Consider the following 25,448-nt stretch of genomic DNA (forward strand, 5'->3'; position numbering starts at 1 on the left):
TCATGCTCTGTCTCTCCCTGTCTCAAAAATAAATAAAACGTTAAAAAAATTTTTGAAAAGAAAGCAGTTAAATGTAAATTTTCCCTATACGGGGACATATGAGCTATAGAAAATTGAACCCTCCCCCACCACGGTCTTCATGTTCTAGTATCTTCATGACAATTATTTTCTGAAAATACTATGATGTTTCCACAGTAGATGAGGTAGACATTTGAAACATTTCTCTGCTGTTTATTATTTTTTTCTCATTCTGGTCTTTTACTGGCATATTTCTCTTTCAGAGTTTCTAAAGCAGATGAAATATTAATATGGTTATTTTTTAAAGTTTTTACAATGACGTGATTTTTTAAAGGGAGAGATTTTTTTTTTCTCCCTGTTTCTTTCTGTTCCATTACATTTTGGTGAAGCTTGAGAAACAGAGATCAAAGGCCATAGGAAAATGTCATGGTCAAAGTGCTTCTCACCTCGCCAGTTCCCCAGTGACTTAAACCTTGCTCAGATTTGACAGAATAACAGCGCAGACGGGCAGCCAGAGTTGGGAGTGTGCAATTTTCCTGGCAGCCAAATTCGAAAATGCAGATCTATCTGAAGCCAGCACATTCACAAACAGTCGTAGGTTCGTGAGTTAGTTAGGAAAGCACCAGAAATCAGATTTAAGAGTGGAAAAAAAAAAAAAAAAAAGGAGAGTAATGCAGATCCTTATTTTATGGGCACAGCCAAGTGCTATCTACAGAACCGTAGGGAGAAGCTCAGGGGTCCCTGGGGTCCACTGTCATCCTAGGGGATGCACAAAAAGCTGAAGATGATGATGGGGGCTTGCCTGCGTGTTTCCCTGTTGCCTGTTGCTTGAGAGACGTGGGCCATCTTGGAGGGCTGGCCGTTTTGAGACTTGGCCAGTTCTCCTCTCTCTGGGAATCTCAGGGCGAACTAGCTAGGATGTGGTCTCTGCTTCTCGGTAGGTAAAGAAGAGGAGAAGGAGTGACCACGTGAGCTCTTCTGCTCTGTCACCTGTCCTGGCCTTACAGGGATGTGTGACGTCACCGGGCTTGGCTGTGGGAGTCCCCGGAGCTGCTCCCTGATGGTGTGACTATTCTCATAGTCCATCACCAGCATAGCAAGGCCGGGAGGTGCATTAGGCAGCTTTGCTCCAGGGTAATGCAAGGAATCTGGGAACAGTAGGGGTACGTATCCGGTGCTCACACTAGGTTGTGTTTTCTTTCTGAAATTCATTTCCGGAGAGGAAATAAACACGGCAGGGATGCAAAGGTGAGAAAGGATGACAGAGCCAATGCTCTGATGCCTTTTGCTGTTTGGGGAGATGTTTGTAGAGTAAGCATATCCAAATGCTGTGCAGCAGCCTGTGAAATTTCTCATAATCTTTGGGCGTTCTCCCTCCATGACTGTGGCCTCCCCAACCTTCTCTTTTATTTATTTATTTATTTATTTATTTATTTATTTATTTATTTATTTATTTCAAAAAATTTTTTTAACGTTTATTTATTTTTGAGACAGAGAGAGACAGAGCATGAACGGGGAGGGTCAGAGAGAGGGAGACACAGAATCCGAAACAGGTTCCAGGCTCTGAGCTGTCTGCACAGAGCCCGACGCTGGGCTTGAACTCACAAACCACGAGATCATGACCTGAGCCGAAGTTGGCCGCTCAACCGACTGAGCCACCCAGGCGCCCCCCCAACCTTCTCTTTAAAAAAAAAATTTTTTTTTCACGTTTTATTTATTTTTGAGAGACAGACACAGAGCATGAGCAGGGGAGGAGCAGAGAGAGGGGAGACACAGAATCCAAAGCAGGCTCCGGTCTCTGAGCTGTCAGCACAGAGCCCAATGCTGGGCTCGAACTCACAAACCATGAGATCATGACCTGAGCTGAAGTCGGATGCTTAACCGACCGAGCCACCCAGGCGCCCCTCCCTGCAAGCTTCTAATAGAAGCCCAGCCACATTGAGTGGAGATTGTGTTGCTTTGTCACAACAACTGCGGAGGACAAAGTTTGTTGCTCATCACAGAAACCAAAGAACAGCTTTTCTTGGAAGCAACTCCTTGTTTTCTAAGCACACAGTAAACTATTCTCTGGTGTCCACTCTGCCTGAATATTCTCAGCCAACACTGCTTACATCTTCTGCTCACAGCACGATCCTTGGCTCTTTGGTGAGTCAGCGAAAGAAGACGAGTGTATGTTACAACAGTTTTAGCATTCTGCCAAAGCCCACATTCTGTTGATTTCATGAAAAATAAATGGATTCTTTTTTATGGGCATATTTTACTGAATTGACAGTTTGTACATCTAGCCTGTCAAGAGTTTTTTTAACCGTATTTGTGGGAGTGTCAAGGCAGTCCGACAGAATGGGTGTAAAATAGGATAGTCACGAGGAAAACAAACATGGAGAGCTCATGTCTGTATATTTCGTTGGAGCTCATGACATGCACTTTCTGTGTCACTTGTGTTAGTCAACAGGAGATGGATTGGAGGACAGACCTAACAGGCTCTACCGGCCAGTTGGAGTCAAAGAGCTTTTATGTCTAACCAGAGAAGGTAATGGGGTCCTTTCATGTTGGTGAAAATAACCCAGAGGCCAGCATTTAACAGCATCGTGGACAAGGCACATTCGGAATGGGGTGGGAAGAAGTGGTGAGCATTACACCGGAGAAGGTCCATCTCTTGGCAAAATTCTCTTGAGCAAATGGCGGCTGAAATTCAGGTCAGCAGCAAACTTATCTCCTGCCTGATTGGGTTAGGGAAAAAAAATAAACTCTAACAAAGTATTATTTTGTTAATACTTGTATGTGTTTATCATATATAAATATTAATATAAATACTATTTATATATGAATATATTTATATATGAATTATTTATATATGTTATATATGTGAATTATTTGTATATATATAAATGTATCATGTGTTGGTGCTTATTAGTATTTATTAGTAAATTTGGTCATATGTTTATATTCAGAAGTTGCCCTTTTTAAGTAAATAAAATTCACAGTCTGCCATCACTTTTGTATCTCTGTCAACCAATTTTCTCATGTCTGAGGTTGGTACTGGCATTTTCGCTACCAAGTTCCTGGTGTACTCTTTTTTTCTTTTTTTTCTCACCCATGACTTGAAGTATGTGATTCAGATGCCGAGCTGGGCTCTGAAAACCAAAACAATAATAAAAGTCACTGGCTGTTTCCTATCTTCTTCCCATGATTACTGAATGACTAAGTGAGGAATTAACCTGATTGCTGTGTAGATACCCATAGCACAGGCCTGGGCAGATGGTGTTCAGTAAATTGGTATTTTCCCTCACCCTCAATAGTGCTTGTCTTTTCTTTCTTTCTTTCTTTCTTTTTTTTTAAGTAGGCTCTGCACTCAACATGGGGCTTGAACTCATGACCCTGAGATCAAAAGTCACATGCTCTACCAACTGAGCCAGCCATGCCCTTCAGTAGTGCTTTTCAGCCTTTCCCTGAGTATCCTCAACTGCAGAGAGCAGTAGACACATGAGCTCAGGCCCCTCTGGATGTTTCCCAGACTCCCATTGAGGAACACCAATGTTCTAGGAAGATGTGCCCTTGTAACCTTGTGGCTTCACTACTCCCTGGCACACATACTGTAACTTGAGAAGGTTAGTGTTCATGGCTAATGTTCAACCTGGCAGAAGGGAGTGGTCAATATATTCGCCCCAAATGTATTTTGTCATGTTTGATATGCTTTGCAATTTGGCCACTTACATATGGTTTATAAGATAATTCCCTTAAGCATGTTGGATTCGACAGCACACCCGTTCTCCAGCCGCCCTGGACAGTGGGCAGGGAATCATTGTTCCTAAATTCTGCATTTGCACGTTCAGCGAAAATGTAGCAATCTGATGAGGACACACTCTTGAAGTACGTAGCATTCTGTGGATTTTAGTTACATGCAGAGATTTAATGGTGGATTTCCAACTGAAAAATAAGATAATGGGGCAGCATTTCTTTACTAACTCAGATAAATGAAAATAAAAGAAACCCTCCTCATCGGGCATTTCTGTAGCAGAATTATAGAATCTACTAATTATAGATGATTCTCAATTGCCCATGAGTTCGGGGGTTCATTTCATTTCTTGTAGATCATTTCAATTCTTTGATAATTGAAAATTTTCACTTTGGTGGTTAGTTCTTGTTTCTATGGAACCAGTCTTATTTTAAAGCCAAATTTTGACAGAAGAGGTAACATTTTGAGCAATGTGGGTGTTACCCCATTGTTACAGGTGAAGAGACAGAGGTTCAGGAAGGCTAATGCAAGACCACTGAGTCATGGAGCTGGGCTGTAACTTCACCTCTCTGACTCAAGACTCATTCTCCGTCTCTCAAACTACTGCCTATCCACTGGTAGAAATATGGTAAAATGTCCTGAAAGATAGGAGGAGGCCTAAGAAAGGCTGACATAATCGCGAATCATCAATTCCTGAGTAACCAAGAATTGACAAATATTTGAGAGAGTTAGCTTTGGTTTCTTCATGCAAAAGTATTAATAAGTCTTATAAGGAACAAAGGAGGTAATGGATTAAAAATACTTTGGTAAGGGGTGCCTGGGTGGCTCACTCGGTTCAGCGGTCCGACTTCAGCTCAGGTCACGATCTCGTGGTTAGTAGGTTTGAGTCCCGTGTCAGGCTCTGTGTTGACAGCTCAGAGCCTGGATCCTGCTTCAAAGTCTCTGTCTCCCCCTCTCTGCCCCTCCCTCACTCGCACTCTGTCTCAAAAATAAACATTAAAAAACATTTATAAATACTTTGGTAAGTACAACTAGCTCTAAATATACAAAGGAAGACTATCCATTAAACCTCTGCCCTTTGAGAAGAATCTGTACCTGGGACTGTACCCTTGGCCCTCCTGAGTCACAGGACGGACGCCATGGTAGCTCTGAAGGGCTGTGTACTCTAGCTGAGACTTCTCTGTGGTCCGGACAAATAACTGCCAAACAAAGCAACGAATTGAACGAGGATTGTCATGGCCAGGAGCACATTTTATGGTTGACGATCTCTGCAACTTTCCTACTAAAGGCACACAGAGTTTTGATAACTCATTTTAAGGCAAACCAAGTCCTGTGTTCTCTCTTCGCCCCTTGAGAAACTTGCACATCAATATGCGCAGAGTAGGAGTGGAAAGATGGCCACCATATTTAAGCATGTAGCAGATAGTAAGAGTTGGTGGTTGGGGGTCCACCCTCATGTTTTCTTGACAGTTGGAACTCTGGTCGTTGATGAATTGTTCCTTGAGCAATGTCTTAACCTAAATAGTGCAGTTACTTAATGTGGTGCCTAAACATTTTTACCTGTGTTAAAACTAATGAAATTGTCAGTTACACAAGGGCTACCAGTGACTTTTCTCTCATCACTGTTCATTTTCTGAGAACATTGGTTGAGACCGACTTTGTAATGCCCAGTATAGTAACTGGCACAACGAGGGATGATATATATATGTGTGTGTGTGTGTGCGTGCGTGTGTGTGTATTTGTTGAATATACGAACTACAGAAGCATCTACCAGAAGCCAGGCTCAGTTTGTAGGAGCATCTGTGAGTAGGATGACCTCTTAATTGGTCTTTATTCACTCAAAGTTTATAAAATATGTTCTTTGGGTTTTTTAATGGAAATTTGATAGAGGTAATTGTAGAGGTAAATGTAAATGAAGTTTTTTTTAAAGTTTATTTTGAAAGAGAGAAAGAGCGTGCAGGGGAGGGGCAGAGAGAGGGAGAGAGAATCCCAAGCAGGCTCTGCGTTGCCTGCTCAGAGCTTGATGTGGGGCTCAAATGTATGAACTGTGAGATCATGACCTGAGCCGAGATCACAACTAGAGCCGAAATCAAGAGTTGGATGCTTAACTGATTGAGCCATCCAGGTACCCCACTTTACATGAAGTTATAAGGAATAATACAGAGATCCTGTATCCTTTTTAGTCAGTTTCCCCTAAAGGCAACATATTATAAAAATATAACACCATATCACAGCCAGGATGTTGATGTTGACACAGTCCACCCATATCATTCATATGATCTGCTGATTTTGTTCAGATATCTTTCTGAAGTGATTTTAAATGATGGAGTATGATTGGGGAGCCAAAATAGCCAGGTTGTAGGCTCTTGTGGCAAAGGTGCAACCAGGACTTTGTGAACATCTGTTGGGGTGAGGCCGGTTTCCAGCTGCAGAGGAGAGCACTGTGGGATGCCTAGGGGGTACCCCAGGGAGGAGAGGTTTTCCAGGCTCCAGCCTTGGGGCCCAGCACAGTAAGAGTCTATTGGGCAGCCCAGAGGAAGGAGGGAGCCTTGTCCTGCATTTTCCAGGGCTGAGGTGGCCACTGGTGGGTGCCCTTCCCGCCTGTGGCTTCCCTGCTCCAGCCACGAGGCAGGAACACGTGCTGTGGTTTAGGCTTACAGGGGCCCTAAGTCTGGTCTACACCCAAATCCCAGACCACACCCGCCCCCTTCTGAACCAGAATTTCCAGAAGGTTTGAGAATTAGCCTCAGTCTTTGTCATTCTTTCCTTTCGAGTGGTTGTTTTTCTTACTGGATTCAGGCAAGCAAATAATGAGGTATTGGAGGGCTGATGGTCCCTCTTTTGATTCATTATTTCGCAGTCTCTTAACCAAATCTCATCTGCCCTTGAAGCCCGCACAGCATCGCCCTGGAAAGGTGGATCGTTAATGCTGATGGGAATGAAGTCAGTTTCTCCCTAGGGAGACGTTTCCAGGGAATGAAGACCTGTGACTCCCATGCTGGGGGGTGGGGGGCGGGGGAGGCAGGGGTGAAAAGAAGGTGGTGGTGCCCATTATATTTCTGGGACTGTGGCCTTCTTTCTATTTAGGGGGAGAAAAACTGCCTAGCGTTTTTACGCTCCGGAAATGAATCCAGCCTTCTAGGTTCGAAGAAGTTTCTCCCACCTCCCCTTTTCAGGCTTAAAAGTAGCTGGGTTCAGCCTGTATAAGTAGCTAACTCACAGTTAACTCTTCCCTCTGAGCCAGGCCTTCCCTTGGTGGTGGGCAGGCTGCTAGCAATATCATTACTGCTTTTGCGGGGCCAGAGCCAAGAAAGGCAACATTTGCATAATATTCCCTTATTTGGTTTGCCACCTTCTGCCATAGATCTGGAAAATAAAAGACACACCTTTTGCAGGAATTGCTAGTTCTTAAACAAATAACTGCATAACAACTGCTTACCATGTGGGAACCCTGAGCACTTTTCCAGGAAAAGCTAATATAATAAAATGCTTTGGCAAACGTGCCTGTACTATAATATTATTTAATAAGGTTTTAAGAATCCGGTTTTTAAATTTGCAGCTTCTGGAGAAAATAATGTTATATTTTACTTGGAGAACAATTTCGTTGAAATGACCCTTTCAAGGGATTTGGAAAATGCACGTGTTCAATTATTCTTTTAAGCCTTTTTATATAATGGGTTCTCATAGAACCTTGTTATTCCTGGTGGATTTTTTTTTTTCTCTGCTCTCACTTTTTTTTGTTGTTGTTGTTTACCAAGTTATTCTTCTTTTTAAGTATTGAACATTTTCTTCAGGGCATATTCTGATATTTAAGTAAATGCATGAATACCAGGAAGAAAGGATGGTGAATTTCTGCTTGATTGCTTTGGATTTTTCTTTGGATCCAAATGTTCACATATTAGGAAACAGCCAGATAATGAGGTTTTTCAGATAATCGTTGAATGTCCATTATTATATAAACACAGCTAGCCTTGAAGGCTACATTTGCCGCCCAGATTTCGTGGTGACTTTCTCGAATGCTTTTGAAAACTTTGACTTTCTGTATAGTATATGTAGGCTTGCTTTTGTAAATTAAAGAAAGTGTGTTCCCTCGTCCCCAACCCTTATATTATAAAGATTTGAAGAAGGATATAAAAATTGGCTCTCATCTCCAGACATAATCACTGTTAAACTCTGAAAATGTATTTTCCAGGCTTTTTCTAGGCATGGAGTTAACGCAGTTACTTTCCTATCATATATTGTTCCTTCCATTTGTCATTAAAGGACCTATCCTGGGCATTTTCTCATATTTGTAAGTCTTTCCCTCGGATCCTGTGTATGCCGTTCGAATCCCACGTGTGTGCCACGGCCCAGTACAGCCACCACCTCCATACTGACCAGGGCCCCGGGGTATGTGTGAGGGAGGGGGTCCCACTTGCCTTCCGGAAGTCACGGAAGTGCCATAATAATCCTCTCCTCTCTCTCTGCTCCCTCTCCTCTTTTTCCCCATGAGTGTTTTCCTGTGTTTATTTTTAGTTCTTTCTCACTTGCCAGTATCGATCCGAGGCTGGGGGCTAAGTGGCTGCTCTGTGACCATGGGTCCTCTGCCCGTGAGGATGCCCACTGCAGGCTGCGGGGAGCCCGCTGGCTCGTCCTGGGAGTGGGGAGACCCTGCATCAGTGTGTGGGGTACACACGGGGGCGGCTGCCTTTAGGATTCTCAGTCACGTTTCCTTCTGGGCCTGAGATCATGTGTCCTCCTTGTTGACTGCTTACTGGAAACTGCACCTCCTAGAAGGTGGAGAACCCATATTTCAGTGGCTGGTGTGGGGCTGGCTTGGCCTAGGTGGTGACCGTGGGAAGCGTGCCCTGGCTCTTTGACCAGAGCTTAGCAACCCAAAACCCGAGGCTCCTCGGGTCAAGAGCTAACCTGGCTGCCAGGTGCTGGCCAAGGGCCCTTTAGCTTGTAGGTTCCTGAGAATCAGGCAAGGCGGGGCCTGGAGCACCGTTCCCCAGGGCCTGTGTGCTCCACCCATCTCCCCACCTGCCGCGCGGGTCTCTGACTTCTTCCTTTATTGCTAGTGTAAAATAAGGACAGACATGTTGAAAAGGTGCGATTCTGAGCTTGACTGCAAGTCCCCATGTAACGTGAGCCCTTCTTATCCCCTCCTTTGTCAGCACAGATATTTTGGGTATGTAACTCAATTCACTGAGGGGTGAGGGCATGTTGAGACACAGATGGCATGCTATCCATGCAGTTTCCCATCACTGGTCTCTCTGTGTCTAAATTTGTCACGTGCATTGATGGCGTAGGCCCCGGAGAGACCCGTGAGCCCCAGTGGTCTGTACACAACATCCCTGATGGCTTGCTCTCCTGGGTTCTTTGATTCTTTCCTTCCTGTGATTAAAAATCTTGCTTCTCCTCCTCTCACCTGAGCACACTTGTCTTCCTCCACGGAGGCCTCATGCAACTCTGTTCCACCTGTCTCCTGTCTCCTTCCTGCCTCCCTTCATTCCTGGGCTCAGTCTTACACTTAAAAAAATTTTTTTTTAAATGTTTATTTATTTTTGAGAGAGAGAGAGTGACTCAGAGTGTGAGTGGGGGAGGGGCAGAGCGAGAGGGAGACACAGAATCGGAAGCAGGCTCCAGGCTCTGAGCTGTCAGCACAGAGCCCGACGCGGGGCTCGAACCCACTGACTGTAAGATCATGACCTGAGCCGAAGTCAGATACTTAGCCGACTGAGCCGCCCAGGTGCCCCTCAGTCTTACACTTTTTATGTGCAGCGTCCTTTTGCTCGTTCATTCATTCATTCACTCATTCATTCATTCATTCATTCAGTTTCTGTTGTGCCAGGCCCATTGCTTGAAGCTCAGTGCACAGTGATGTGCAGCACATTCCTGCCTCCCAGGAGCCTGCTGCTCATCACCTGGGAAGTCAGGTAAGCTGCTGCGTATCCAAGGTGGGGATCACGAGGGTCGACAGAAACACAGGGAAGCGGACATAAGTCTGTGCGGGAGTCAGGAAAGCCATCAGTGGGAGGTGACACCCCTTAAAGCGTCTGCAAGGCCAGAGTGTGGGGCAGAGGGAGGAGGTCGTGCGAGTAGAAGGAACAGGACGTGCAGAGGCTGGAGGCGTTAACAGTTGGCCTGTTTGTGAAAACCCTCCATGCGGAAATCAAGGTCAGAAGGTGTACTGGGAGACAGTAGGCTGTGGCCCCACCCGGAACGCCCTTGCTTATCAGAATGAAACAACAGTTAACACGTACGTGGCCCATGTTATGTGCCAGCCACTGAGCATTTTATAATCATCAATTCATTTAATCCTCATACCGACTCGAAGAGGTAGGGACCATTATTCTCTCCATTTTACAGATGAAAAAACTGAGGCCAGAGAGTTTGAGATTTAGAGAAGGTCTTCCAGACAGCAGGGTGGAGCTGGGCTTTGAGCTGGGGAATCTGCTGTGTGTGGCCAGATGGCCCAGAGCCAGCTCTCCTAATGGCCCAGTGGCCACCTCTCACACTCCAGAGCAGGACTTCATCATGCTGGCCTTGGGGAATGACAGAAAGGGGTTAACTGGTGGGGAAAAAGATCTGAAATTTGTACAGAGAGTTCTTTATCTTTAGAGACAGATGGAGATTCGATCCAGGAAGGCTGCGTAGAAGTCCCTACAGTTTTTGTGTGGGTATTTGGTGCAACAGTCTCTTAGAATTGCTTTCTCGGAATTATATATACTGAAAAGGCAGTTCTGGGACCTATTTTTAACCGAACGTTAGTTTATAAGGAAACATGCCCTGTATGCTGATAGAATTTGATGTTCAAAGTAAGTAATCAATATGTTCATGTGATTTCAAGTATTTTGCTATAAGTAAAAGTAAGTTTTTTAAATTGGACACTTTTTGTAAGTCCCTTTGGACCTTCCTTCCACTTCTGGGTCTGATGGGAGGTAGGCACTTTCACTTACAGTACCTCTGGGGAAGTAGTTGGCTCCTCTATGATATGGTGTCCCTACTGCTGCCTCTTCCATGAGTTTTTTTTTTTTTAACCATTATTTAAACTGTAATAAAATACACATAACATAAACTTTACCATTTTAACCACTTTTAAGTGAACAGTTCAGTGGCATTAAGTGTATTCACAGTGTTGTGCAATTATTGCCACCATCCATCTCCAGAACTCTCTTTATCTTCCGAAGCTAAAACTCTGGACCCAGTAAACAAGACTCCCCAGAGCCCCTCACCCTCCAGCCCCTAGAACCCACATTCTACTTTCTGTCTCTTTGAATTTGACTACTGTTCGTACCTCATGTAAGTGGGATCCTATAGTAACTGACCTTTTGCGTCTGGCTCATTGCCCTTACAAAAATGTTCTCAGGGGCTCCTGTGGCTCAGTCAGTTAACTCTCTGACTCTTCATATCCGCTCAGCTCATGAGCTCATGAGCTCATGGTTTGTGAGATTGAGCCCTGTGTCAAGCTCTATGCTGACAGCATGGAGCCTGCTTGGGATTCTCGCTCTCCCTCTCTTCTCTGCCCCTCCCCACTTTAAAAATAAATAAACTTAAAGAAAAAAAGATGATGTCCTCAAGGTTTATCCATGTTGTAGCAGGTTTCAGAATTTACTTGCTTTTTAAGACTGGATACTATTCCACTGTATGGATAGAGCACATTTTGTTTACCCGTTCAGCCCTCAGTGGGCACCTGAATTGTCCCCATCTTTTGGCTCTTGTGCGTAATGCTGCTATGAAAATGTATCAGTATCTGTTCAAGTCTCTGCTTTCGTGGTATTGCATGAAGTTTTACTGTCTCCTCGGTCTGACCTTGGGAACTATATATAACACAGTTGCATTCATGGGCATAGAAGCTGCCTTCTTCTCTCTCCCTTTTCTATCATGTCAAATGAATCATATTAATATAGTAGTAGAGGTAGGTTTCAGGAGGGGGTTGTATTTTAGAATGGGTCCTCCTTCCCACTTTTATGGAACAGGAAGTATTTACTGACAAACTCCATGCAGGTTGTGACAACTCCCTGAGCTGTGGAAGCGCCAGGAGAGATTCAGGGTGAGGGAGGGATGGGGCTGGGAGGGTAGTGCTACCTGGGGCCCAGTCTAGGGAGAAGAATTTAGGGCATTCGTTGCACTTCACGGGAGGGCATGAGGAAGAGAAGAATCTAGGGTGAATCCCAAATTTCTAGCTCAGTTGGCTAAATGGTCCCCAGAACTAGGATGACCGGCATGGGTGATGCTGGGGGATCACAGAGCCTGCACCTGTGTCAGACCCCTTGAAAATAGGGGGAGAACCTCCACGGGCCTGCCGACGATCTGCAGGGTGAGGGTCATTACAGTGCAGCCGAATAGTGGGGCTGGAAAATGAAGTGACAGTACCGTATAATTAATGCGAATTTATTTCTTCTTTCCGGCTTTATTGAAAACAATTGTCATATATCACTGTATAAGTTTGAGGCGTGCAGCATGATGGTTTGATTTTGATGTGCAAGTATCGTGAACTGATTACCACAGTAGGTTTAGCTAACATCTTTCTTCTCATGCAGTCACAGCAAAACCTTAAAAAAAAAAAAAGACTAGAAAAAAGGCAACAGTTGTTTCCTTGTCATGAGAACTCTTAGAATTTTCTCTCTGAACAACTTCCCTGTATACCATCCTCCGTGTGATCCGTGTGAGTTACAGTCACCATGCTGTTCATTCCATCCCTAGTACTTATGTATTTTATAACTGGAGGTTTATACCTTTTGATCACTGTCCTCTATCTCCCCCTTCCCGCCTTCTGCTTCTGGTAGCCACCAGCCTAATTATTTTTTTTTCTGAGGTTTTTCTTTTTTTTTTAATGTTTTTATTTAACTTTGAGAGAGACAGAGCGTGAGCAGGGGAGGGGTAGAGAGAGAGGGAGACTCAGAATCTGAAGCAGGCTCCAGGCTCTGAGCTGTCAGCACGGAGCCGGATGCGGGGCTTGAGCTCACAAACTGCGAGATCATGACCTGAGCCAAAGTTGGATACTTAACCGACTGAGCCACCCAGGCTCCCCTGAGTTTTGAGTTTTTTTTTTTAAAGATTCCATATATAAGTGAGATGATACAGTATTTGTCTTTCTGTGTCTGACTTACTTTGCTTAGCATAATGTCCTCAAGGTCCACCCATGTTGTTGGAGATGATAAGACTTCCTTGTGTTTTTATGGCTGAGTATTGTATACACATACACCACAACATCTTATTGAAAGATGGTTACATTTCTTTACAGAAACTTCTGTTGTCATGTCAGGATTTTTTGTTGGGGTATCTGTGGTGAAGGCCAATGTTTTCTTGGTTTGGTTCAAAGGTGACAGATGGAAGTAGGTAAGTAATTTGTTATTAAATGCTATTAGTATTTCCACCTGAATTTTTGTACTCTATTTTGAACTTGAACTTGGGGTATGTCGCTACAACTTTTCCTTTACTAGCACCCTGTTGTCTGACCTTGTCAGCCCCTCCTCATAGACTTGCCAGCCCTGGTTCCTAGCGCACCCAGCCCTTCACTTCCTCTGTGATGTATCCTGTTCCTGTAGAATTGGGAGGAACCACACAGTAGAAGGAACGGATGGATGTAGGGTAAGGATAATGGGTTCACTTTCAGATGTCTTGATCTCGAGACCATCATGTAAGCATGTAGGCGGGTAGATGTCCAGTGCTCAGGATTGAGCTAAATGGGACATAGCTATGGAAGCCATCCCAGTGCCCAGGGGGAGGAGATTGCCTGAGGGAAAGAAGGCACAGAGGGAAAGACCATCCTCTTCTTCGTCTACTCCTGTATCCATTTTGGGTGACAGAATGAACAGTAGGCCATGATTCAGAGGTGGCATCCAAACTGGTGCCATGTGCCTTTCCTCTGTCTTCATGTGGGAAGACTCCAGAGAGGAAGAGGGGGGTTTCAGGAGACATGGTGGGGAGATGGGCTGAGGCATGGCAGCCACATGGGCTGGGGGAGAGGAGCCCCCAGAGGAAGCTGGGAAGAGGGTCAGGGGAATAATTGGTGAACCAGGGCAGGTAGTGTGCTGGAAGCCAAAGGAAGGAGGTTGAGGGAGGCAGGAGAGGCCAAGTATTCAATGCTGAGAGAGACCAGATACTTGACAAGTGTCCCCTGAATTTGGCTGTTGGGAGGCCCTCCTAATCCCTTCCCGAGTTGTTTCACGTAATGATGGTTTCTAATCCAAGATGGTACCCTTGCAGTGTGCTCTCTCCTTAGCTCTTGAATTCCAGATGCTCTGTCAGTCAGCACATGATGCTTCTTATCACCCACCCATTCCTTACCAAATTCAGCAGTCCAGAATGCATTCTAAACACTTCCGCTACACATTCTAAATACCAGCATTTGAACTCAGACGCATCTAATTCTCTCTGGAGGCATCTCCTCAAATTCATATCATCCTTATTTTAACAGTAGAATAGGGGACATTTTTATTCTCCGGATTCCCAACCCACAAGATGCTTGAGGAGCCAGAGATTGTAAGAATCTCCATGGATCACAGGTAAAATTGGTTGGTGACCCCGAGCCCCTGGGGGACCTTGGGTGAATGCGTCATAATATCTGCTGGCTTCCTTCAGTTTCTCTCTTCTGTCCTTTAAACCACGTGCCTGAGAATCAGGGCCGTCGTGGATTCCAAGCTTACTCTAGCCGTTTCCCAGTTCCTGCTGTTTGTGGAGCTGTTCGACTGACCAGTGAGAATAATAGTAATAATAGGTACAATGTATTGAGTGCTGACCATGTTTGGGGCAGTGTACCAAGTGCTTGACACGTATTATTTAATTGTTTAAAAAAATTCTTTTAAACGTTTATTTATTTTTGAAAGAGAGAGAGAGAGAGAGAGAGAGAGAGAGAGAGAGAGAGAGAGATGGTGTGAGTGGGGGAGGGGCAGAGAAAGAGAGAGACACAGAATCCAAAGCAGGCTCCAGGCTCTGAGCTGTCAGCACAGAGCCTAATGCGGGGCTTGAACCCACGAACCATGAGATCATAACCTGAGAGGAAGTCAGATGCTTAACTGGCTGAGCCCCCCACGTGCCCCTATCTCGTTTAATTCTTAAACCGTAGCCTGGTGAGGTGAGTGTTGTTAACCCCCTTGACTGAATGAGAGAATTGTGACACAGGAAAATTGAAGACATCTTGCAGCCAGTGGTGGTTCTCTCAGGACATCAGAATCCCCTGGAAGGTTTGTGAAAGCACGGGCTGCTGGGCCCCACCCCTCAAGGTTCTGATCCAGGAGCTCTTGGGGTCAGGAACACACTGGGAACCACTGCTCTTAGCCACTCAGCTAAATGCAGGACAGGGGTTCCCAGCGGGGCCTGACTGCCCATGTGCTCTCTGCTTTGCGGGATGTGCACCCCAGGAACCTGAAGGAAGGAAGCCTGCTTGCCGCCTAGGTAGACTGCGGGCTTCCTAGTGGAGGGTTCAGGTGAGGGGTTCTCTTTCAGGTGAGCTCTGGGCAGGCATGGCAGGTGTACTGAGGCCCAGGGAACCGTTGGGGGCTGGAGCCGGTGGAGGGTGTCGCCCATATAGAACTTAGAACATTAGTAACATCGACTCCAAGTCTGTCTGCTTTGGTATCACTCTGAACCGGGACTTCTAAGCAGTGTCTGCGCTGCCCCCTCCCTTTGTATGCCACTGCCCGGCAGCCAAGGAGAAGAACACCCAAGCACCCTTCATTGCTGGGGCTCTGGGACGCTCAGGGACCCCATCCCCACCTCTGTTCTCCACGCGAGGAAGCGCTCAGCCCACATCCGATTGGTCAGTCCTTCCTCCTCCACCTCCGTGTTCATGCTCATAACCTCCTTTAACATGCCTGAGGGAGAAATGAAAGACTGCAGAGCCTGCGTTGGACGGGTGGGTTCCATAGCAATGCCTCGTGTGGCCCTTGCCAGCGTTATCAGACAGGGACTCACCCCTGGGCCAAGACGGACCCTTTGAATTCTCACAGTGACCTTGTGAGGGGGGGTTCTTTGGTCACCCCCCCGTGGCACAGGTGAGGACACGGAGGCGCACAGAGGTTAGTTAAGCCACTCGCCAAGGTCAGACAGCCAGTGAGCGGGCAGCCTAGCTCCAGAGCTGTGTGCTTCACCACGTGCCCTGTGCCCCTCAGGCAGACAGTCGGTGCCTCCTGAGTGCACGCGGGAGTAGGCATATGCGATGCCAGTTGGGGTGGGATGCTGTGTGGCTCACCCCTTCTGCAAGGTGGCTACTCTGGGTCCACTCGGGGTGGTGGGAAATCCCCCCACGATGCCGCACATCTTTGTCACAGACACCACAGCGTTCACATCCGCTGCAATGAAATGTGCTTTCCCGGGAGGAGGTTGCTGCGGGTATTTATAGAGCGTCTTATAGCTGAAGAGCTCCAGCAGCAACAATTACCTCTTTAATCCTCTTAGCATCTCCGAAAAGAAGGAATGAACTGGTATGGCCTGCTCCTGTTCCCTCACCTTTGCCCTACCTCCAGAATGCTCAGCCTCAAGGTGGGAAGAAGAAGGGGGGTCGTTCGGAAGGAGGAAGTCCTTTCTCGGAGTCACATCAGAGCTGGGGGAGGAGGGGGCTCCCCGTGGAGGGCTCAGATCAGCTCCCCTGCATCTGACTTTCTTTGCACCACCCGGTAGCTTAATGGAGAAATAACCTTTTTTCCTGCTATAGAGAGCTCGCCAGCCCTTTTCACTCTTCTCCTTCCGCTCAGGGAAAGAAAGTTTGAATAATAGAATTCCCCCCCCCCACCCCCCACCTTCTCAAGCAGTGAATTCTTCTGTCTTGGCAGCTACAGTGTTCAAGACAAGCTATTCGGAGGAGTAGCAGAGAAAATGAAAGGGGATGAGGTCTGGGAAAGTTCTTTTCAGTGTGAGTGGGTTTTTTTCCATATGCGCATATATATTACACACATATTTGCATCCATGCCTGCTTGGTGCTGTAGCCTACTGGGAACGCATGCTAAACAGCCCGCGCTGGTGACTGTCTTTTGTTACGTGGATGTAATTGAATTCAGTGGCAGCACCTGAGGATATACTGAGGCGATAAGGGTTATTTTGATGATCTGACCTCGCCAATGGGATGCCGTGGTGGTGATGGAGGAGTCCCTGTTTATACCAATATTTCCTGTTCCTAAGGGTAGAATCAAGCCTGATGAATAAGATCTGCCGTGGCTTGGCTTTGGGACATTTCCAGACATTACAGTCTCCTATTTCGGGGTTGTCAATAGTCATTCCCCTGGCCGGATCACGGGGCTAGCTAAGTGTGCAAAAGAGGCAATGCAGTTAGAGAAATACTCACCCTGAGCTTCCTGTTCCTTATCTCATGATCCTTCATTGTAATGTCTGGCTGGATTAGCTTCTCCTACCTGCCATTAACCATCTCTTTCTGGTCACTTCCTGTGTGTGTGGGAGCCGGGTGAAGACCCCAGACTCCAGACTTGGGGAGACTCTGCTCTATCTGTCCTTCAGTCTTGTGCTTTGTTTTATAATTTTTTGTGTGGTGTTTTAATGAGGTGATTTCACACCTGGGAAATCGCGGTGGCTCCAAGTTCACTCAGGTGCACCCCGTCAATGTCCTGAGACCGGAAAAGGGCAGGGTGGAGTTGGCACTCTGAACGCTTCCCTCGGTGCTCAGCCATGCGTCTGTCACCCAGGAGCTTGGCCGTCGGAAAGAAATATTGCACCAGCTGCGTTCTGAGCTCTGGCTTGCCCCCCAAGACTCCCACCTCCTCCCCGGTCCGGCCCCAGCACCGCCGTCCCTCTCTCCTCCCCTGGCATGCCTGCTCTGCCAGCCGACAGTACCCAGTCACTGTTTCCCTCTGTGGTTCATCTCCAGTTAGAGGAAAATGTATTCAGTGTGTGTTAGGAGAAAGGAAGGCCAGTAAAGGAGACCCCGGGATAAAACAGGAAGAAGGATGCCTGAATGAAGGCCTTTGGAAATTGCTCGTACAATACTTCCACCTCCTTGCCTCCGGGAAGGCAAAGATCAGAGACCGAGAGCTGTCATTATCCCCCACGTAATTATAGGAGAGAGCCAAAGTTCTTGGAAACGCCAGGAAAGTCAGGGAGCTTTTCCAAGACAGCCGAGGGAAGCCAGCAGGAACATTGGCTCGGGGGAGGCTGAGCTCATACAAGGGGACCACTGTGCAGTGGAAAGAATGACTTCCCCGGGCCTCAGACGTGGAAAACAGCTTCCAGGGGCTGGCTTCCGAACTCAAGCCGGGTTTGTGGCTTTCTTTCGATGTTCTCCAGGCTTCTGACTTGTGCTGTGCGGCTTCACTGGAGAAGCCACCCGCAGCTGCTTCTGGGGCAACAGGGACTCTGGGGGTCGAGGCTGCATGTGTGCCTGTGGAGGGCAGGTGTGCCAGGAAGGAGCTGCAGAGCTCCATTTGTGCCCAGCTGAGTCTCTTACTGGCTCCTTCCTTCCTCCTCCGAGGCAGCCTTTTTCCTTTCTATCACTAATTCCCGTCCTGTGACGAAAGTTTTCATGCCCAGCTCCCATCCAGCTGGGGAAAGGTTTGCTTTAGGGATTCCTGTGCCGAGCACGGCAGGGCAGAGGGGAACCTTCCTGGAGGAAAAGTTATAACATTCTGCATGTTATTGCTGCTACCGTGTGGGTATTTCTAAGTAAGAATGCAAACTGGCCCGAAATAGCATGTATTAGTAACTGTAACGGGGAAGCGAAGTGTATTTTTGGCAAATATGGCTAAAGCTGATGATTGTGGTGAGTGAGAGATAGAGCTGGGGTGGGGGATCGTGGCTGCTTCTGGATGTCCTCCGGAACTAAGGACTGAGGACACCTGGGGTCCCGGGCGGTGGGGCTTCCTGGGGATGCTTTGCTGGCTCTAGACTCCCCTGTGCTCCTGCTTTTGCCTGTCGTGGGGACAGTAAGTAGAGACAGCAGTGTGACTGTGCTGGACCCCAGGGATGGAATCCAGAAGGGCCAGGGGCAGTAACCCACTAGGCTGGGGGGAGGCTCGCCCACCCACACATGGCTGCACCACCCACCTCTCTTGGTGGAGGACAGGGAAGGCCTGGTCACACAAAGCCGGGTAAGCTGGAGGATGTCAAGGCACTGGTTGGCGGGCTGTGGGCACTGCCTGAATCCTGGGAGGGAAGGTGGGGACTCAGATTATGAGGCCCACACTTCCCCAAACTCTCTGTAATTCACCGTTTCTATCTGCGAACAGAGAATGTTAATACTTTCTCAGGGAGTCGCGAGTCCAAACAAGGTCACAGAGAAGGGAAGGCTGGAACTTTAAGAAAATTGCTCGAAATGCCAACATGTAATATTATTTGTTTCCCTGCGGATTAGCTAGGGTTTAACACTGGAGAGCAGTATGCGTCTGTGCCTCTTGCAAGGGCACTGCTCACAATAGGGCAAAGTTCAACCCCAAGCAGGTCCTCCTGGTATCTGCCTGATGCTAAAGCAGCTTCCTCCCCGACCCCAGGGAGTCCCGTGGCTGGGCTCCATCCTTGCAGTCTGGTCTCTCTGTGTTGGCCAAGTTCCCTCGGGGATCCTACACCTAACCCTGTATTCTCCCTTGCAGAAATTGGCCATCACCACCATAACGGTTAAGTTTATGTGTCAGCTTGACTGGGCCACTGGGTGCTCAGATATCTGGTCAAACATTATTTTGGGTGTTTCTCAGAGTGTGTTTGGGATCAGATTAACCTTTAAATCATCAGAATGAGTAAAGCAGATTGCCCTCCCTAATGTGGGTGGGCCTTTCCAATCAGTTGAAGGTCTGAATAGAACAAAAGGCCGACCCTTCCCCAAGTAGGAGGAGGGAATGCCTCCTGCCTGACAACCTTTTTACGGGGACATTGGCCTTTTCCTGCCTTTGGTTTTGAGTTGAAACATTGGCTCTTCCTGGGGCTCGAGCCTGCCAGCCTTCACAGTGAACTACACCATCGGCTGTCCAGGGTCTCTGGCTTGCTGACTCACCCTGTAGATCTTGGGACTTGTCTGCCTCCATAATCATGTACACCCATTATATGTATAATAAATCTCTTTATTTATTGGCTCTGTTTCTGGTTCTATTGCTTCAGTTTCTCTGTAGAATCCTAACAAATACAACCATCTGCCAAATAAAGTCATTCTCAGTGGCCCTCCCAAAGTGCCCTCTTTATGGCAAGATTTCACAAGAAGGCAGTGAGTGAGCAGAGCATTCGAACTTGAGGCCTGTCATTGTTTAGTCTGTATAGCAACCAGTGGATCAGAGACTCAGAGCCACAGGGGCCCTGCTTTTAGGAAACTCAATGCATAACAATTTAAATCTGTGCAAAAGGAGAAATTAGCTGATTTTCCACATTGAAACAGGATTCTTCCAAGGTCCCTTTAATGAACAAGTTGTATGTTTTGCTTGGAAAATTCTGATTTGTGCACAGATTACCTCAAATGAACTACCCCTGTACTACCAGCATCTACTGCATAACATTGAGCAAACTTACTAATCAGTTCACAAGGTTTTGTTTGGTGACTTATGTTGCGGCCTGTTCTCTAATGACTGACGTGGCCCTGGGAGTGGCTGTGTGGCAGGGACTGCACTGGTTGATTTGTACTTCTCTTGTTTATTTGGGTTTCATTTCACTGGGTCGACGCTAAGTCAATCCTTGAGTCCTTCTGTAAACATTCACCGGCCTGCCGTGGCCTCAGCTCAGCCTCATAATGACACGTATCCCACAAGAAAGGCACCAGGTAACTGCAGTCATTTCTGATGGGTTTTATAAGGGACTCCTGTCACCAGAAAGATGGTATCAGGCTCAAGAGTTCTGAAGAGTCACTGGGACTGAGATTTTTCTCTGTTCTGACAGCAGGACACTACGTTCTGCATAGACCCTTGGCAGTATTCGGCAAACGTCGCGATCTGAGATGCAGAGTGTGAATTTGGGTCAGTGCATTGCCTGTGCCGTAAGAATATTTGTTAATGTCTGCTCGTTAAATGCTAATCTGAGCGTGTTGGGTTCCTGGCGGCTCCATTCTTGTTTTAACAATCTGGGCATTTGGGGACCCCAGCAGGCTGACTTCTGATGAACGCAGGCATGGGACACACCCCTTCTCGTACCCATGTCCCCTCCCTTCACAGATATCCTCTGCTCTCATTCTTCCCTCATCATTTACTCTTAAAGTAGAAGTGACTGATAACAGCCTAGTATTAAGCTTCCTAGAGTGGCAAGTCTGAGGTAGGATTTTCAAGGTTAACTCTTGAAAGGGTGCAGAATTTTTTTTTTTTTTTCCTGAGGATAGAAAGCTTCCAAAGCTCCCTGAAACCACAGAGGTGGGTGCCCGCATGATGTATGTGATCGTAGGGAAACACACTTGGTGATGCTTCCTGTGCCCTGGATACGCATCCTATGGGAAAATGAGTTTATCTTCAGAGAGTCCCCTGCTGAGCACCCAAGGGAGGGGATGACTTGTCAGACCATCAGTTAACAGTAGTGACTGTGCGATGCGGGTCCCAGAGTCCATATTTTGATATAGACCATCCACACGACCTGAATGAAAGGATGCTTTCCTATCGCCCTCTTCCAGGGTATCTGCCTCTGCCCTTGGTACCCATCCGTGTGACCACCACCACTCTCCCTTCTGAGCTTCTGCCTTGGGTTGTCTTTGGTCGACCATCTGTACCAGTGGCTTTTTTACAAGACCAGCTCGGCCCAGAGCCGTGAGCGGCCAGGAGCTCGGCGCCCTTAGCACGAGGGGAACGGGTTGTTGGACACCGTGTTCCCGTGCTCCAGACAGCGCCCGGGGCAGCCGTGAAGGGGGCAGCCACCCTTGCAGGAGGCTCCTGGCACTGACGGTGTCGGCGACACCTGGCCAGGGCACGGGAGGGCGCAGGCCAGTGTCGCGCTGGCATGTGTCCAAGTTTCTCTGGGTGCCATCTCTAGTCGGCCCTGCGTGACAGCAGCACTCTCTGCACCACAGCCATTGCTGGGAAGCTGTAATTGGCCCGGGAAAGCGCTTGAGGGCTGTCCCCTCCCCGCCTGGTGTGCGGAGGCACAGGACTCGAGAGATGTTGTTTTGAAATTAATTACAGTTGTGATAAGTGTTGTGAAACAGCAATACTGCCCTTGGAACTGTCATCAAAGCCAGCTGCTCGCAGGGCGCCGGGACACTCTGACTTGCTACATTCTTCCACCTCCCGCGGCTGTTAGGCTCCTGCGGTGTGGAAAGGGCACTTGGGGACCCAGAAGATAGGGAAGTGGTGCCGGGAGAAGGGTTTATAGACCGAGGGAGGTGACAGGATGGTGTTGCAGAAAAATGTGCCCCCCCCACTACCGCCCCTCCGTTGTGAGCGTTCTCAGCATACTGGAGTCGGGCCATGTGGACGTGCATCGCCCGCTATGTATTGACAAGGAAAATAATGCCATGTGCACCCTGGGGATTGATAAATGCATGCTGAGTTGGACACATCACATTTCCACGGCCCATTTCCTTGCTCTTCCAGGAATCCTCCTTCTCCATGCACGTTCGGTCATAACTCCGGGTCACTGGAGGGCATGAGCATGCGTGTGCTATCAGCTGTCCCCTGCCCCCTGCCCCCAAAAGTTGAATGTTGAATGCTAACCCCCCAGTGTGATGGTGTCTGCAGGTGGAGGTGAGTAGGTCACAGGGGGGAGCCCTCGTGATGGGGTCAGTGCCCTTAGGCGCGAGACCCCCGAGAGCTTTCTCCCTGCTTCTGGCACGTGAGGACACGGTCTGTGAACCAGAAAGGGGGTGCTCAGCAGACCTTGCTCTTGGGCTTCCCACCCTTGAGGCCTGTGAGAAATGAATGCCTGTGGTTTAGAAGCCAGCCAGTCCATGGTATTTTGTTATAGCAGCCTGAACGGACTAAGTCTCAAGCTTTGAAAGAAAGTATCTGGGAGTGTCTGGGCTGTGCTGTTCTGGTATGTGACCGACGGTGGTTAATTGAGCTCATTGGGCTGGACAGAGCAGTCGCCAAACTTGGGGGAGAGGCTAAATCAAGTGATACTGCTTTCGTCAGGAATGCTTATATTTGTCTTATTAACTTGTTTTTGTTATAAAATTCATCCAGCCTCATGGGGAAAGGCCACCTTAAATTAGTTTTTAATGTTTATTCTTGAGAGAGAGCGACAGAGCACGAGTGGGGGAGGGGCAGAGAGAGAGGGAGACACAGAATCCAAAGCAGGCTCCAGGCTCTGAGCTGCCAGCCCAGAGCCCGACATGGGGCTCTAACCCACGAACCGTGAGATCCTGACCTGAGCCGAAGTTGGAGGCCCAACTGACTGAGCCACCAAGTGGCCCAGGAAAGGTCACTTTAAATTTACTTTGCGAGCTGATGCAAGGATAAGGAGGTGTATTTCCCCTCCTGTGTTTGCGGGGGTGGGGGGAGAAGGGGGGTAGGAAATTCCTGTGTCTAAAAGAAAATTCCACCAGAATAAAAGATCCTCACATCCGCCACGGGAGACTGAGTAGTGGATAAAGTCCGACTGCAAAGTGAGGCGGTCCTGGCTGGATCCTTTCTTTGTCACTTACCAGTTCTGAGAACCAGGCAGGCCCTGCTTCATCCTCACCTGTGCAGTATGTCACAGGATTAAATGAGACAAGATACTGTGGATTTTGTGGCCACAGCCCCCAGGGCCCGTGCCCCCTGCTCCAAGGGGGGAGGTTCATGGCAGAGAGCCTAGAACTCCTTTACGGTGGAACCCATTCACTAGGAAGCTGGAGCAACACAAAAGCACACACAGCTGCCGTCATTGGCAGCCGTAAACGTTCGTGCAAGGGCCCTGTGGTGAGAGGCGAGACCTTCTGATCCAGGGAGCTGGCTGCCCTCCTCCTACAGTCGCCTGTGGGCCCCCAGCCTGCCCACCTGGTAGGTGTGAGTGGCCCAGCAAGGTGGGGCTTGGGGCTCCCTGGGCTGGACATAAGGGCCCAGCTGCTCGTGGTTGACCCCAGGTTGTTCCTCTTCTGCAGCTGATTTCGTAGCCCCATTCCTGTCTCTGGCTGGGCACGGATTCTTAGCTCCCTTGGCTCCACCTCTGCACTTCACGGATATCCAGCTTTGGCAGGGTCGATGGGTCTAATCAACGTGTGAAGAAACCCTTGAACCCTTGCTTTATATATTCTTATTAATAACAGGGCACTGTAACACGGATTTGGTTTTTGTTTTGCCACGTCGGCAAATCTTTTTATGACACGATCTCTATGAACGATTTTTGCAGTCTCCAGGCTGTCCCTTGGGTTGTCCAGAAAACAGGATTTGCCTGTGTCTCCTGGAAGCAAGTGGCAGTGGGGCCAGCAGATTGATTCCGTGAGAATCGAGGAGCTCAGGCTGAAGCCTTGAGATGGGTGGATGCCTTTGGGGGTGCATGGTGGCCCTGGCAAAGGTGTGGCAAGCAACCATAGCCACCCCCCCCCCCACCTGCAAAGTGTTAGAGCGAGAAGGAACCTTCCAAGAACCCCTTGAGCAAATTCTTAACCTTTCTACACCATTTCAGTATCTGCTGTGAGCTGTGTACCATCCCCTGGGAGAAATGCACATAGGCATACACCCCAGCAGTTTTCCAGACAATTGTAGGAGTTCACGGACTGCTGGAAATGTGTTCATGGAGCATAGAAAAGGGACAGCTGAGCCAGATACCTGGATCCCCCCCCCCATTCCTTTGTTCACTGGTAAGATGATGTCTGGACTCATTTCCCACCACCTAGCTGGTTAGCGGCATAGTCAGGGGCCACAGCTCACAGACCCTGTCTAGACACTCTATGCGGTGCTCCTTCTATAACCCTATGATGCTTTCACCTTAACTTCCCTCCTTTGCTGACCTCAGTGACATTCGCATGAAAATGACTTGTCTTTTTGCATCTCCGTGCAGACTGTTGATTCCAGTTGTTTTCCCAGGGGGTAAGTGGAGAGCAGCCTTGATTGCCTCCTTACTCCCCCCTCACCCTCCCACCTGAGAATTTAGAGCTCCTTCTGGGAAGGAGAGTTTGTAACATCCTTGCTGGCCGCAGGGCCTTCCCTATCCCACTTTACCTGATGTTCTTCTTGGAAAGCAGTATTTTGGGTACAGAGAACAAGGTCATTTTAGAAGACAAGGTGTACTGCCTTAACAGGGTACCACCAACCAGGTGCTTAAACAATAGAAATGTGTTATGTCAAAGTCCCGGAGGCTGCAAGTCCCAAATCAAGGTGCTGGCATCCTTCTTTCTGAGGGCTGTGAGGGAGGGATCTGTTCCAGGCCTCTCTCTCTCTGACTTCAGGTGATTCTCTTCTCCCTGTGTCTCTTTGTTGTTGTTTTTTTTTTCTAAAAATTCTTTTTCAATGTTTTTAATTTATTTTTGAGAGAGAGAAAGAGCCAGAATGTGAGCAGGGGAGGGCCAGAGAGAGAGGGAGATGCAGAATCTGAAGCAGGCTCCAGGCTCTGAGCTGTCAGCAGGACACGGGGCTCGAACTCATGAGCCGGGAGATCATGACCTGAGCCAAAGTCAGATGCTTAACCGACTGAGCCACCCAGGCGCCCCTGCCCTGTGTCTCTTGACATCATCTCCCCTCTATGTGTGTCTCTCCAAATTTCCCTATTTTGAAGGGATGCCGGTCATGCAGGATTAGGGCCCACCCTAGTGACCTCACTTTAACTTGATTAGCTCTGTAAAGACTTTGTCTCCAAATAAGGTTATGTTATAAAATCCTGGGGGTCGGGACTTCAGCATATGAATTTTGAGGGGACACAGTTCAACTCATAACAGAAGGCATTTCCTCAT

The 25,448-nt window shown here is 47.9% G+C and overlaps 1 protein-coding gene and 1 non-coding gene across 5 annotated transcripts in view; one reads left to right on the top strand and one right to left on the bottom strand.

Annotated features, from left to right (window-relative positions):
• The window catches only part of CAMK1D (calcium/calmodulin dependent protein kinase ID), a 509,211-nt gene that overhangs the window by 157,110 nt on the left and 326,653 nt on the right, over positions 1-25,448 (top strand). The window lies entirely within an intron of this gene.
• Positions 3,368-3,440, bottom strand: TRNAK-UUU. Its single transcript has one exon. It is a non-coding gene; the product is annotated as a tRNA-Lys (tRNA).

Source organism: Felis catus, chromosome B4 (assembly GCF_018350175.1).
Source record: "Felis catus isolate Fca126 chromosome B4, F.catus_Fca126_mat1.0, whole genome shotgun sequence".
NCBI classification, from domain to species: Eukaryota; Metazoa; Chordata; class Mammalia; order Carnivora; family Felidae; genus Felis; species Felis catus.